Here is a 13,578-nt window from a genome sequence, read left to right as displayed (position 1 = left end):
ATTGAGCCTACCTTCATGAAACACTGTCACTGGAAAGCAGTATCCATCAAAGATCCCCACCACCTCGGTCATGCTTTCTTCTTACTGTTGTCATCAGGGAAGAAGGTACAAGAGCATCTGGTGTTGCACCACCAGGTTCAAGAACAGTTACTACTATCCCTCAACCATCAGGCTCCTGAATAAAAGGGGATAACTACACTCACTTGTCCCACCAATGATCTCACTTTAAGGATTCTATGTCTCATTGTCTCATGTTCTCATTATTTATTGCTACTTATTTATATTTGCATTTGCACAGTGTGTTGTCTTCTGCACTCTGGATGATCTTTCATTGATCCTATTATAGACACTATTCTTTAGATTTGCTGAGCATACCCACAGGGAAATGAATATCAGGATTGTATATGGTGACATCTTTGTATTTTTATAATAACATTTACTTTGTGCTTTGAACTTTGAACCTCACTGCCTCACTTTATGATAGGATATCATCCTATCAACTGCAAGAATGCATCTGTTCCCCAAAGCACCTATGGAAACATTTTGGGCAGTCACCCGCCTTCAGTACTCTTACCCAGTGCATGTCAGTTGTCTTCTTGCTGTATTTGTCAGGTCTTTAATAATTAAATAGTACAAATGCAGGAAATGAGCACGATGAAGGATACTAATTTAAAGAAAGAGAGCTGCAAGATGTGGAAAAAGTGTAAAATAAAAGGGTCAATAGAATGAACCGCACATGACATCTGTCACAACCACAGATTCGGCAGTGCAGCAGATATGGCAATTGTGCTCATGAATATGCACGTGTCAGCTGATTATTATTTCATTATGATGGCATTTAACTCCATTCTGTTCATCAAGACTTGAGCAAAAAACAACAATGTTTTGCTGCTTGCTTGTATTTGGCTTTGCCTGAGAAATTGGACAGTCGAGTCAACTGACTCTGAAGACTAGCGGTATTTGTTTTATAGTTAGTTATTCCTTTCAGCCACAGGGTTGGCTTCATTTTCCATTTGAGAGTTTAGTTAACGTCCCTGTTTGGCCGAGTGTTTATTGTTTTCTTTACCCTCCAACTCTGTTTGTATTAAAGTCTGTGAACTATCAACCCTCTTCAGTGTCCCCTGCTCCGCCCTTGGACCATACCTGAACATAGTGACAGCATTGACAAATTGACTAGATGGGCACAGCAGCAGATTGTCAAGGACTGTTTCACAGTCGTTGTGGACAAGTGACGAAATATTGCCCAAGCTTGCAATTGGAAAATTTATTGCACTTTTCAGAGGGGGAAATTTAAGTGAATACTTAGTGATGCTGGAAGTGCATGAGGTTGGGCATGGGAGACTGCCACATGGTCTTTCTGCTGGTTAGGAGAGAATGGCCTGGCAGAATATTGAAATGGGGTAGGTTGGGGTGAGGGAAGAGAGATGAATGGAGATCAAGGGGTGTTGGAATACTGCAGGTTAGGGCACATACAGAAGAAGCTAAATAACCTGTTTTTCTTTCACATGTTCAGGTACAGCACTGTGCCTCAAGGACCATTTCATTACAAATGTTTGCAATGATATGAGTTCCCATGACAACATAGACCAAGTTCCTCGAAAGGCCACTGAGGCTCACCAATTCCTAGAAATGACTAAGAGGATTTCTGGGAAGATGCAAAAATTGATCCATCCAGCCGAAATGACACAATCAAACATGAATTACAAGGTGAAAGGCAAACAAGAAAGAGAAAAATATTTATGGAAGACAATTATTGTCATCCTTGATCAATACCAGCATATTTCAATGGGATGTTCTGAAACACACTGGTTTAAATTCTTGGAGGTATACAATGAAAAAAACTGAAGAAAAAATTATTGAATGCAAATATTATTTTCAAGGAAAAATAGACATTTGAAATAAAACCAGATTTGACTGGAAGTAACCTCTCACTGAACTCCAGCTTCAAAATACTTTTGGTTTACTCCAGAGTTGCTACAGATAAAATGCTCATCTCATAACTACTGGCAGTACGTGCTTTCTCCAACATTGCTAATGTGCCAAGCACACAAATTACCAAGAAGAAAGTACAAAGTAAATTTATTACCAAAGTACATGCATGTCACCATACACACCCCTGAGATTCATTTTCTTGTGGGCATTCACAGTATATATAAGAACCATAATCAATGAAAGACCACTCCCAACAGGATGGACAATCAATACGTAGTAGGCAATAAACTGTACAAATACAGAAAGGAAGAAAGATAGATAAATAAATAAACAAACAAACAAACAAGCAATTTCAAGAACATGAGAATCACTGGAAGTGAGTCCATAGGTCGTGGGAACCATTCAGTGATGAAATGAATGAAATTGACTGCAGTGAGGTTCTCAGTTAATTTCCTAGTCTAGATTAATCTAAATCAGGGGTCCCCAAACCAGGGGTTCACAGACTCCTTGCATAGTGGTATTGGTCCATGGCATAAAAAAGATTGGGAACCCCTGATCTAAATTAACATAGGCTGTTTCACTTGGGGAGAAGGGGTGCCTTTCATTAAGTCAGGGAGAATGACTGTTGTGAGTTTCACTGGAAATTTATCACTGCTATGCTGATTCTGTTCACGTATAGATTGTGCGGCGTTGACAGTGAATATGCTTCAGGGAATGGCAAAGGAATGCAGGAAAGCTGAGAATTAGATTTGTAGAAGTCCTAAAAGTACTAACCTCCCCCAGCAGATGTGATAAAGATCAGATAACTAAGTTAATCATTTGTATGTATTGGCTGGTATCCTGATGTTAGTTTTGGAGATCCTCCATCACAAATCAACTACAGCAGCTTAAATATTTAAAATACCTATTACAGCATTTGTTTTGACATCTATTTGCAGTTTTCAGTGAGTTAGCATGATAAATGATTTATTTCCAAAAGGTTGTGGAGTAAAAGGCCTCTTGGCATCTTTTTATTACATGAAAGTTTGTTTATATTGATCAAATTATGAACTCTGTCCACTTTTTTACACTAGACTTAAACAGGAACTAAATGAAAGGCTTTGCAATGAATCAACTGCAATTGCTTACCAGCCTGTTAGTAATGCACTGCACTCAAAATGCAATTTTTTAAAACTTAATTCAATTAACATCTGAACAGAAGAAAAGGGAAAGGACTAGTCCCTAAAGCCATCTAGACTGTTCCATCAATGTATAATTATGGTTCATTCATTATGTCCTTCTTGGCCTGTCCTCCTTTTCCTTATTTCCTTCAGTATCCTAAAATCTATGACCCAAAATTTGAACATTGTTAATGACTGATCATGCAGAGCCATCTGGAGAAGGGAATTTCTCATTCTCAGCCTCTGAGTAAAGGCATTTATCCTTGTCTCATCTTAAATTTCTGGCTTCTTGTTCTGAGACTGGCAGCCAGACGCCTGGATCACTGATCCAAAGACATGTGTTTGAGTTCCACAACTGTGGAAAGTTAGTTTCAAATAATTAAATCAACCTGCATTTTTTTTTAAAAAAAGAGAAAGCAAGTCTCAGTAGTGTTGGCAATGAAAGCGTTGAATTGTCCTAAATATCCCATCCGGATCACCTTTGTCCTGCAGACCAGGAAACCAGCATCCTTCATTTGGCTGTTTGAAATGTGACTTCAGTCCCACCCATGGAGTTCACCCTTAACTGTTGCCACAGGAGCGATTGTGGATGGACAATAATTCAGCAATGTCTACATCCCAAAAGGAAGTAAAATCTATCCTCCTGGTAACATTCACACAAGTCACATTTGTCAATGCCCATTTCATGAAACTGTGATTGGCCAATTATATTACCAGCAACATGTGCTTAATAATGTGATTGTGTACAATCAATACAAGCTATCCAGTCTCCCATTCCATATTTTCCCTCTCCTTTCTTTCTTATATTTACAATACAAACAGTATTCATGAATGTTCCAAAGGATGAGAAATTTGGAAGATCATTGTTTTTGTATCTATGCAACCAACTCTTTAGGACTAGAGTATCTGATAGTCATGAGGTCATTTGTTTTCCTTTTCCAATAATTGCTTTGTTCCTCTCATTCATGTGACCTTTGCTCCTTCACTTTTTTGAGTCAGATTATTGTGTTTTTTACTGTGACACGTAGTTCTTGGTTACCTTCTCAGCTCTTCTCATTCCCCAGTGGAACTTCTACTGCTCCTTCCTTTAAGGTTGACATTTTTGTCACCCTCTTCCTTTTTACCTACTTCTAAAACTTTTACCATCTTTTCATGTGGCCTTATGTTCTTGAGTATGCTCCTACTCACCTCTCAGGAACCTTCTCTGAACCTGGAAAGCAGATGTTGCTCACACAAACTAACAGTGACTGATATAACTATATCACTGTTGATAGTGGATTGGAATCAGCTTTGTTCATATATATACTCTGCTGATACCACCTCCAGCTTAATTATCATGATCTAGACTTCCGCCTCAGTCAACGGCATTGCTGTTCCTCTCAAAATCCGTCATTATCCTCTCATCTCTTCTGTTTTAAAGTCCTCTCTGGAATCACACTGATATGATTTGGCAAGACATTAGTCCAGATTCATTGGAGCTCTTCTTGGTGGACGGATCCCTTTCTTCTCCCATTCTAGTGCAAGTCTCCTGTGAATTAACCACCATACGATAATCTTAAAGCAAGGCAGAGAGACTGTAAAGTAGAGAGGCTTATGATGAAAATTCTCACGTTAAGTACCTGTGGTGAGTTAATATTATATATAAACTAGCTCCTCGGTTGTAGAACATGGTGATGTAATCAGATAGATATACCACTTATTGTGAGTTCCTTGCTGTTAGAAGTCTGAGGCTTCTGTGACCTGTAAGGACAACTTGGGAGTTACCAGAACAGTGTTACCAGCAGTCCAGGATAATCCAATATCCACCTTGAAACCTGTAACAGGCCCTAGGCTGCTGAAGCAAATCAAATTCAGCATTGGGTGATGATAATTCTTTTAAATTGGGACTACATTTAATTAAACTATTTTTCAAATTGTAACAATTCAAGCTATTGGAACAAACACTAATGCTCAAGGACTGTGTGGCTCCCAGAATTTCTGGTATTTCTTTAGGTACAATAAAGTCTATTCACAAATATCTAGCAGTTTTCTACAAATTTTAGCAAACATAATTTGCCTTTCAGGAAATGCACTGAACACAACAAAAAAACCTTTCCACAAAGCTTGTGTAAAACCATAGGGGCCTACATAAATAACAACATAAATGGCCCAATACAAAGACAGATAAATAATGTGTGGAAAGCGGCACAAACAATTTGAAAAAAAATTGGTAAAGCTAGAGTGAAGTATAGAAACATGATGGAACAAATTTACTCCATCTTTTCATCAGCAGTTTATGTCAAATCTAACTTGTATATTTTCAGCACTAAAAAGTATGCAATTACTAAAAGTGTTGTCATTTTGTCATGACTGAATTCAAAATGCCCTGCTCAGGTCAAGCAAAACTACTGGATCTTAAAGCAACACACACAAAAAAAGTTACATATCAAGAAGACAGCTACTATGACTTGAGTGAAAAAGTATTGCAATCCAATCTGTTCAAAGCACTCGAAAAAAATGGCAATCCACCTCCTTATCCACAGTAAATGAAACATTTTGGAAAAACTATGACAATGTTGCCCATCTGATCACAACAGGAACATGCACTGAAGATGAGAGAGGGTGGGTCCAAAGGGGATGTGAGTTTTATTACACAGAGGGGCAACTGCTGGTATGGTGATTGAGGCAAATACATTAGAGGCTTTTAAGAGGCGTTTAGGATATAACGAAATTGGAGGAATATGGACATTGTGTTGGTAGGAGGGATTAGTTTTTTGGGGGCTTTGATTTACTTTTTAACTGGTTTAGCACAACATCGTGAGCTGAAGGACTTGTTCCTGTGCCGTAAAATCGAAAATTATCTGACTTCCAGGTGCCATTTCAATAGCTCTCCATATCAAAAAAGCAGGAATTGCTCACGGATACTTTTGTTATGAAAAATATTCTTTTGAAATCATCGACCTTATGATTGAAGTAATCTGCCACTGTCCATCTCAGTGATGTGGCAATGTTGATTTATCCTCATTGCAGTTAGAGAATAAAACCTTGTGGTTCTCAAAATTCAATTTCCTTACATTGTATGCTATTGGAAGGCCATTAAGCTATGTGAGTAGCTTTAAAAAATAATTTTCAGTGGCTCACATCCAGGTAGTTTTTTTATTCCACAAATATTTTCCACACTTTGTGAATCACCTGCATGCATTAAATTGCAAACAGATTGTATAAGATGTTGATCATTATAGTTTATCTATAAATGTTTAGGAATAATAAAACATACATGTGTTCTGCATAAAACCCATCAATGAGTCTGTCTGCCAGTGTTGAGGCAGATTTGAACTATTCTACATGTACCCCCACCTAGATAAAATCCTTGCATTTCCAGTTATTTTAATACCATACAAATTTAGCTGAAGTTGCAACTACTTCATTGTATTCCTAAAATGACAAAGAATAGCTGAGTTATATATTGTCACGAAAGGTTGTCACAGTATGCAGCAAGCTACGAGATCGGTTGGAAATTTGGAAGCGAAATGGCAGAGAGTTTAATCCAGATTAATGTAAGGTGTTGCACTTTGAGTGGACAAATATAATAAAGTATACAGTACAAGGTAGGATTGTTAAGAGCATTGATACATAGAGGGGACTTGGGGAGCATCTCCAGATCTCCCTGAAGGTAGCAGCACAACTGGATAGGGTGGTGTAGAAAACATATGGTGTGCTTGCCCTTGAGTTTTAAAATTGGGAAGTCATAATACAGCAGTATAAAACTTTGTAACTTTCTGTGCAATTTTGTTTGCCACATTACAGGAAGGATATGGTGTCTTTGGAGAGGGTGCACGGCAGGTTCATCAAGATGTTGCCTGGATTAAAGAGTACTAATTATAAAGAGACATTGTACATGTGCCCCTCACCTAGATAAAATTGTGAAAGGCAACAAACTATCCTTCAGAGAAAACAATTCCATAAAATTAGGAGCAGCAGAGCTAGGGTAAATAATCAGGGTGGAAATATAAATTACTGGGGACATACATAGATTTCAGGTAATGGGGTAAAGTTTAAAGATGATTTACAAGGTATGTTTTATTTTAACATAAATACAGGTATCTGCTGTTCCTAATGAAGTGGCCACTTACATGTTAGTAGTCTTCTGCTACTGTAGTTCATCCACTTCACACCTGGATGTGTTGTGTAATCGGAGATGCTCTTCTACACATCAATGTTGTAATGTATGGTTAACTGAGTTACTGTTGCCTTCCTGTCTGCTTGAACCAATCTGGCCACTCTCCACTGACCTCTCTCATTAACAAGATTTTTTCACCCACAGATATGCCACTGTCTGGTTATTTCTTGTTTTCACACCATCCTCTGTAAACTCTGTGGAAGTTGTTACGAATGAGGTGAAACTCTGATGGGCCGAAGGGTACAGAATCGCCAATGCCCGCCCCCCCCCCCTTTGAGAATCGCAAGATCGCTATTATTTCGGGTCTGATACCCAGGAAATGAGAGAGATCACCACATCATGTCAGTAATGAGAGAGAGAGACGCAGGATCACAGCAAAGGCAGTTGTTATAGACAACACAGAATACACAACAAGGTGGAATGTCTCCTATTGACAAAGAGAGAGATTACTGCTATTGTCTCTTGAAGGAGGAATTATGTATTGAGTACTGTACTATTCATTGAAACCCCTCGGGGCAGCCAGAGTGGTCTGGTTGAGGGATTGCATCATCCCAACCTGATTGACATCTGAGACCCTGTGAGTAGGGATAAAAGTAGGGTCTGGGGAAACACCCCTCAGATGCACCAGGAGAGAGATGCTACGAGACCGGTGGGGGGCTTATGTGTGTGTCCACCCTTGCCTGGGTGACGAGTCCTCCACAGAATGGTCTAGCTAAAGGACGAATACGGATCAAGATCGTAAAAAGGAAAATCGGCAAGTCAATAGCTGTTACTGCTTTCTCTCTCTCTCTCTCTCTCTCTCTCTCCAACAATTGCAACACAGCGATCAACAACGACTGCAACGTGTATGAACTGAACTGAACTTTACATTTCCATCGGACAGTTCATTATCCCCTAGACAACGATAGAGCTTATTTCTTATTGATTATTATTATACCCACACTTTTAGGTTTAGTATTGATGATGTATATTATCTATATATTTGCATTGATATTATTTTTGTGTATTTTTACTAATAAATACTGTTAAAAATAGTATCATCAGACTTCAACGGCTACTCCTATCTTTGCTGGTAAGACACCCAGTTACGGGGTTCGTAACAAAGTACAGTCGGCCCTCCTTATCTGCGAGTTCCGCATCCGCAAATTCAACCAACTGCGAACCGAGAAAACCCAGAAGTGCTCTTCCAGCACTTGTTGTTCAAGCATGTACAGACCTTTTTTCTTGTCACTATTCCCTAAACAATGTAGTATAACAAATATTTTACATAGCATTTACATTGTATTAAGTATTATAAGTAATCTAGAGATGATTTAAAGTATCCGGGAGGTTCTGCGTGGGTTATTGTGGATCGGGATCGAAAAAAATCGGAAGTTCTCTTACTAAGTAAGTGGGAACAGGTACATCTGGTATTATTTAGCATCAGTTAGTCAAACGTTTGTCTTAGTATACGCTATATATTTTACCTTCCTATGCACGTATGACACGTGTTTCAGTGCTGGGTTTGGGGCGATCCAGTGACAGACCGCTTTCAAGTGCGCTCTCCATCCGTGCCAGGTTGATGTGGAGGATCAAAAACTCAAAACCCCAAAACCCAATAATTAAACCACTGCGTTGCTTAGTAATAATTTTAGCTTTCATCAGGGCAGGGCCTTTCTCACTTTATCCTTTAAAATTGTTCCGATCGTTGACCAACTGTAGCCTAACACTTTTACAATGACCGATGGTGTTTCACCTTTTTCCGATCACTTTATTATTTCCACTTTATTTTCGATCATGATCGTGATTATTTTCGTGAACAGAGACACTGTGGATTCAGATCTCTGCTGCTGGGTCCTAAGGTCCACCGCATTGAGACAGATTGAATAAGGGACTTGAGCGTCCACGTTTTTTGGTATCCACGAGGGGTTCCAGAACCAATTCCTCACGGATAAAGAGGGCCAACTGTATGTTAATATCCCAGGAATTCAGGAGTTGCTGAGATGCTCAAACCACCATTTCTGACACCTTTAATCATTCCACAGTCAAGATCACTTAGATCACATTTCTTCCCCGTTTTTACACAAAACTTTGGACTCTTGACCATGTCTGCACTGAGTTGCTGCCACATGATTGGTTGACTAGATATTTGCATTAAGAAGCTGGTGTACAGAAGTACCTAATAATAGGTGTGTGGATCAACAATCCAATGGAGGTGGTGAAAGCAAATGTAATAATATATGAGGCATTTGGACAGGCATATGAACTGGCAGCAGATGGAGAGATATTGGCCAGGTGCAGGCAAATGTAGAGTGTAAATGATACACATGAGTCAAAAAGGCATGTTCCTGTGCTATAAGGTTCTACGTTCCAAAACTCCATGAAATAATTTCTCACTCTTGATAATAGCAGTTAGAAAATACGAAGATTTAGAATACAACTTGTTGGCAAATGTACAGACAGAATAATGTTACTTAAAGAAATACACTTACAAAGTCCCCAATATTCTCAAAAATTCCCTGAAAAAGCCATTTAACACAACTTGAGCCACACCATGAAGGCTGAAGGACACTTGTACCTCTCTGTTTAGCTTTTCACGGGAAGTGGATGGACTGAAAACAGAAGATACTTTCAGGGCATTTAGATTTCAAGACTGGATAACTAGGCTATATCCACACTAAACCAGATAATTTTGAAGACGCCGGTTTTGTGTAAAAACAATAGGCGTGCACACTATGCGTTTTTGAAAATATCTCTATCCACGTTGAAATGGAGATTTCGGCAAATCTCTTCCTCCTGTGCATGCGCAGGACACATCTACTGAAAACAAACGACATGTTTGGTGTCGAATCTCGCTGTGAAAGTGCACGTTTGTGTAGTTACAGACTAGAAAAACTTAAAATGACGGACAGCTGCTGGCTCTTGCGCAGGAGAACTTAAAACTAAAAAAAAACCAAATACTCGAGTGTACGGAGGCAACCGACGGGGAATTCATGACCGGGCTGACGACGAACATTGATAAACTGACTAACTGTGTAGCATTAATAAAGCACTTTGTTAAATGTATAAAACACGTCTGCATCAGTGTTACCTTGTATTTCCATACAACGTTACACTAAGCTGTTACACATCTATTGTCAGAGAAGTACTTGCATAAATAGGTAAACCACCTTCATACAAGCAAGGACAGAAAACAGGGCAAAGTGAGTATACTTATTTATTCAGTAAGTTATGGGTCAAAGAATTTGGTGAGTACATTTCTTACTTTTCTGGCGTCAGTCTCATTGCTGTCTGTTCTGAAATTGTTAGGTTGCGTTCAAGAAAACAATGAAATAGTGCGCTGCCATCTGATAGCATTTTCAGAAGTGTCCAGTTACCCCGCCCACACTGATCTGCCCAAGCAGCATTTTCAAAAATACCAACCCTGGGAAGCATTTCTGAAAAGCTTCGGATTCAGAGGATGAGAACGCCATTTTAGTGTGGACGGAGGGTAAAAACAAAGAGAGAAAGCTTCCATTATGGATTTATCTGGTATAGTGTGGACGTAGCCTTAGTCAGAGAGAACATACATCTCAAAGGTGATGGAGGAAATTAGGAAAAATGCTTTAACGCATAATAATGTGCAAACGATACATTTTATCTCCCACTTCTCTCAACGAACTAGAGTCTCCGGATTCTGCAAATCTTTTCCATGAGTCATCTGAAAATCTGCTGGGTGAGTCTTTAATTGAGACAAGGATTTGCCTGTGTTGCCTTTTTCCTTCCAGTTTCTCCACAAGCATGAGATTAGATGCCCCGCATAGAAATTAATATCAGTACAGCCAGCAACAGATGCAAGACTGCTGTCCTTCCTGATTAGTTCCGCAGATGTGAGAGGATGATGTTTTAAACATTTCTTCCTGGGATTCAATTGGCATTCCTTAAACAGCATTTACTTTCCAGCACTAATTGCCCTGTTCAACTGAGCTGCCTCTGGGGTCACTTCAGACTCAGTTGTGGGATTGGAGTCATTCTCAAAAAAACAGGGAATTTCATTTAGCTTTCCAGGTAGGCATCACTTCCTGTGTTTTCAGTTAAGAAGGAATATTTGAAGTCTCTTTTGAAAACAACTTATGCCCAAGATGGAGGTCAATTTTACTTTCTTTATTTGGATGATTGAGAGCAGGTTTTTTTTTATCACGTATAGAGTTGACTCTGCAAAGCGAGGACACTCCATGGACCACTTAATTTGAGAAATGTGGTAATCATTAATATTGACACTGAGCTCTCTGTGACCATTTCAAACTTATTCTTTGATGCTATGAATGCAGCTCTACCTTAATACTAATGGTTTATCTAATGAGGAGGTTCAACCTCACTTTGTCTGTGTTCTCTTTCCACAGCTGCTCCCTCACCTGCAGAAAGTTTGCAGCATTCTGTATTTTTATTTGCTATTAATGTCGTTTGCCCCCTTCATTTTCTTCACAGGGATGTAAAGGGGTAGAAGATTCTATGATGAGTGTAGCTCCATGGGAATCAGTGCTCATCAATATCTTGCAGAACAGCACTACAAAACTGACTTTTATCTCCTTATCTGATGGCCTGCATTTCCACCAAGGAATGCTGCTACTAATAACCCTCCTAACTCCCCAAGGAAAATCAGTGAAGATATAAGCAAGGCTCAGGCTATAAGGGCTCGCCCTCCAAACCATTGGGAGACTAAGAAAAGGGAACTTACGTCATGGTTCAGCCAATCATCATAAATACTGACTTTATAGAATTAGTTTCTCAGAGAACAAGTACAACCTGCTCCTCAAAATTCAGCATTTATTTCTATGGATACATATGATTGTGTTTCAGTGTTGGTAAAAATGGAACATACAGTAGAAACATTTCAATAGACACACACACATATGCAAGTCAGTTTTTTAAATATACATTCTCTGAATTGTGATTCATATCTCTCCAAATATGAATCACATTGTTTATGTTTTCAATGTCAAAGTTAAAATGGCCTTAGAAACACTTTGGTACAATAAGGAGAGGGAAATGCTTTAAAAGACACTCTTTTTAACAAAAAACTCTGTAGACCTGCATAATAAGCAGCAGCAATAATTTTAAAATAATCCTCATGGGTATTCCCACTATCCACCACTCTCAACTTCCCTCTGATCCTTTTCACCAAATGATGTTCCAGTCCTTTTTGTTGTGGCTGCATATTCCTAGCACCTGTGGTATAAAGCCACGTCCCCAACACATTGTGGATCAATATGACAGGTTTACAAACACTCTAGATTTTGTATCAAAACTGGAGAGTATTTCACAGAAGGTTATGCACTTCAGTGGAAGCATTTGTTTTGAAATAAGTACTTTGAGTAGAACAGAACCCCATAAATATGAGTGATCTTAGGTTTCATCCCATGTGCCATAGCTGTTCAATCCACCAATATCTGAAAATATCACTGAAGGAATCATGAATAGTAGGGAAAATAATCAAAGTTATCAGCAAATAGACTTTGAGATTATAACAATCATAAACTAACAAGTAGAATGGATGAAAGGGCTGCATTTAGAATTTTAGGTACTACAGAAGACATCAGTCAATAATTTAAACCACATACTGTACATTTAGTATTACGACGCAGACTGAGAATTGGTTAATGGTCAAAAATCAGAAGATGTAGATGGAAGGCTGTAACCAATGGGTGCTACAGTGGATATGAATGATATGCATGAGGGGACTGTGTGTGATATATGAGCAACACACACAAAATGCTGGAGGAACACAGCAGGCCAGGCAGCATCTGCATTTCCAGCATCTGCAGATTTTCTCTTGTTTGTGTGTAATATATCCCAGGTTTGCTCATGGTACAAAGCTGGGTGGCAGTATGCATCATGAGGGAAGTGCAGACAGGCTCAGCAAGATACAGACAGACTGAATGAAGGGGTGAAGACAAATATACCATAAGAAGGTAAATTACCTACTGTGATGGGGGGAAAGAATCTGAGTACAAAGTAAAATTGTCTTACCACAGTTTTAATGGGAATGTCATGGGGAAGTCTAAGACCAGAGGACACAGCCTCAGAATAGAGGGGCATCCTTTTAGAACGTTGATGAGGATGAATTTCTTTAACCAGAGAGTGGTAAACCTGTGGAATTTGTTTCCACAGGTGGCTGTGAAGGCCAAGTCATTGGGTATACTTAAGGCAGATTCTTGATTAGTCATGCCATGAAGGGATATAGGGAGAAGGCTGGAGATTGGGGCTGAGAGGGAACATGTTTGAGCAATGATGAAATGGCACAATAGACTCATTGGGTCAAATAGTCTAATTCTGCTCCAAAATCTTATGGTTTTGTTGTAATCATAC

At 39.1% G+C, this 13,578-nt stretch overlaps 1 protein-coding gene across 1 annotated transcript in view; it reads right to left on the bottom strand.

The window, feature by feature from the left end:
* The window catches only part of gas7b (growth arrest-specific 7b), a 501,012-nt gene that overhangs the window by 358,728 nt on the left and 128,706 nt on the right, over nt 1-13,578 (bottom strand). The gene's annotated exons all lie outside the window — the stretch shown is intronic.

The sequence above is a fragment of the Hypanus sabinus genome, chromosome 23 (assembly GCF_030144855.1).
Source record: "Hypanus sabinus isolate sHypSab1 chromosome 23, sHypSab1.hap1, whole genome shotgun sequence".
NCBI classification, from domain to species: domain Eukaryota; kingdom Metazoa; phylum Chordata; class Chondrichthyes; order Myliobatiformes; family Dasyatidae; genus Hypanus; species Hypanus sabinus.
The sequence above is the reverse complement of the archived record's forward strand: the minus strand, read 5'-3'. Positions and strand labels throughout refer to the sequence as shown.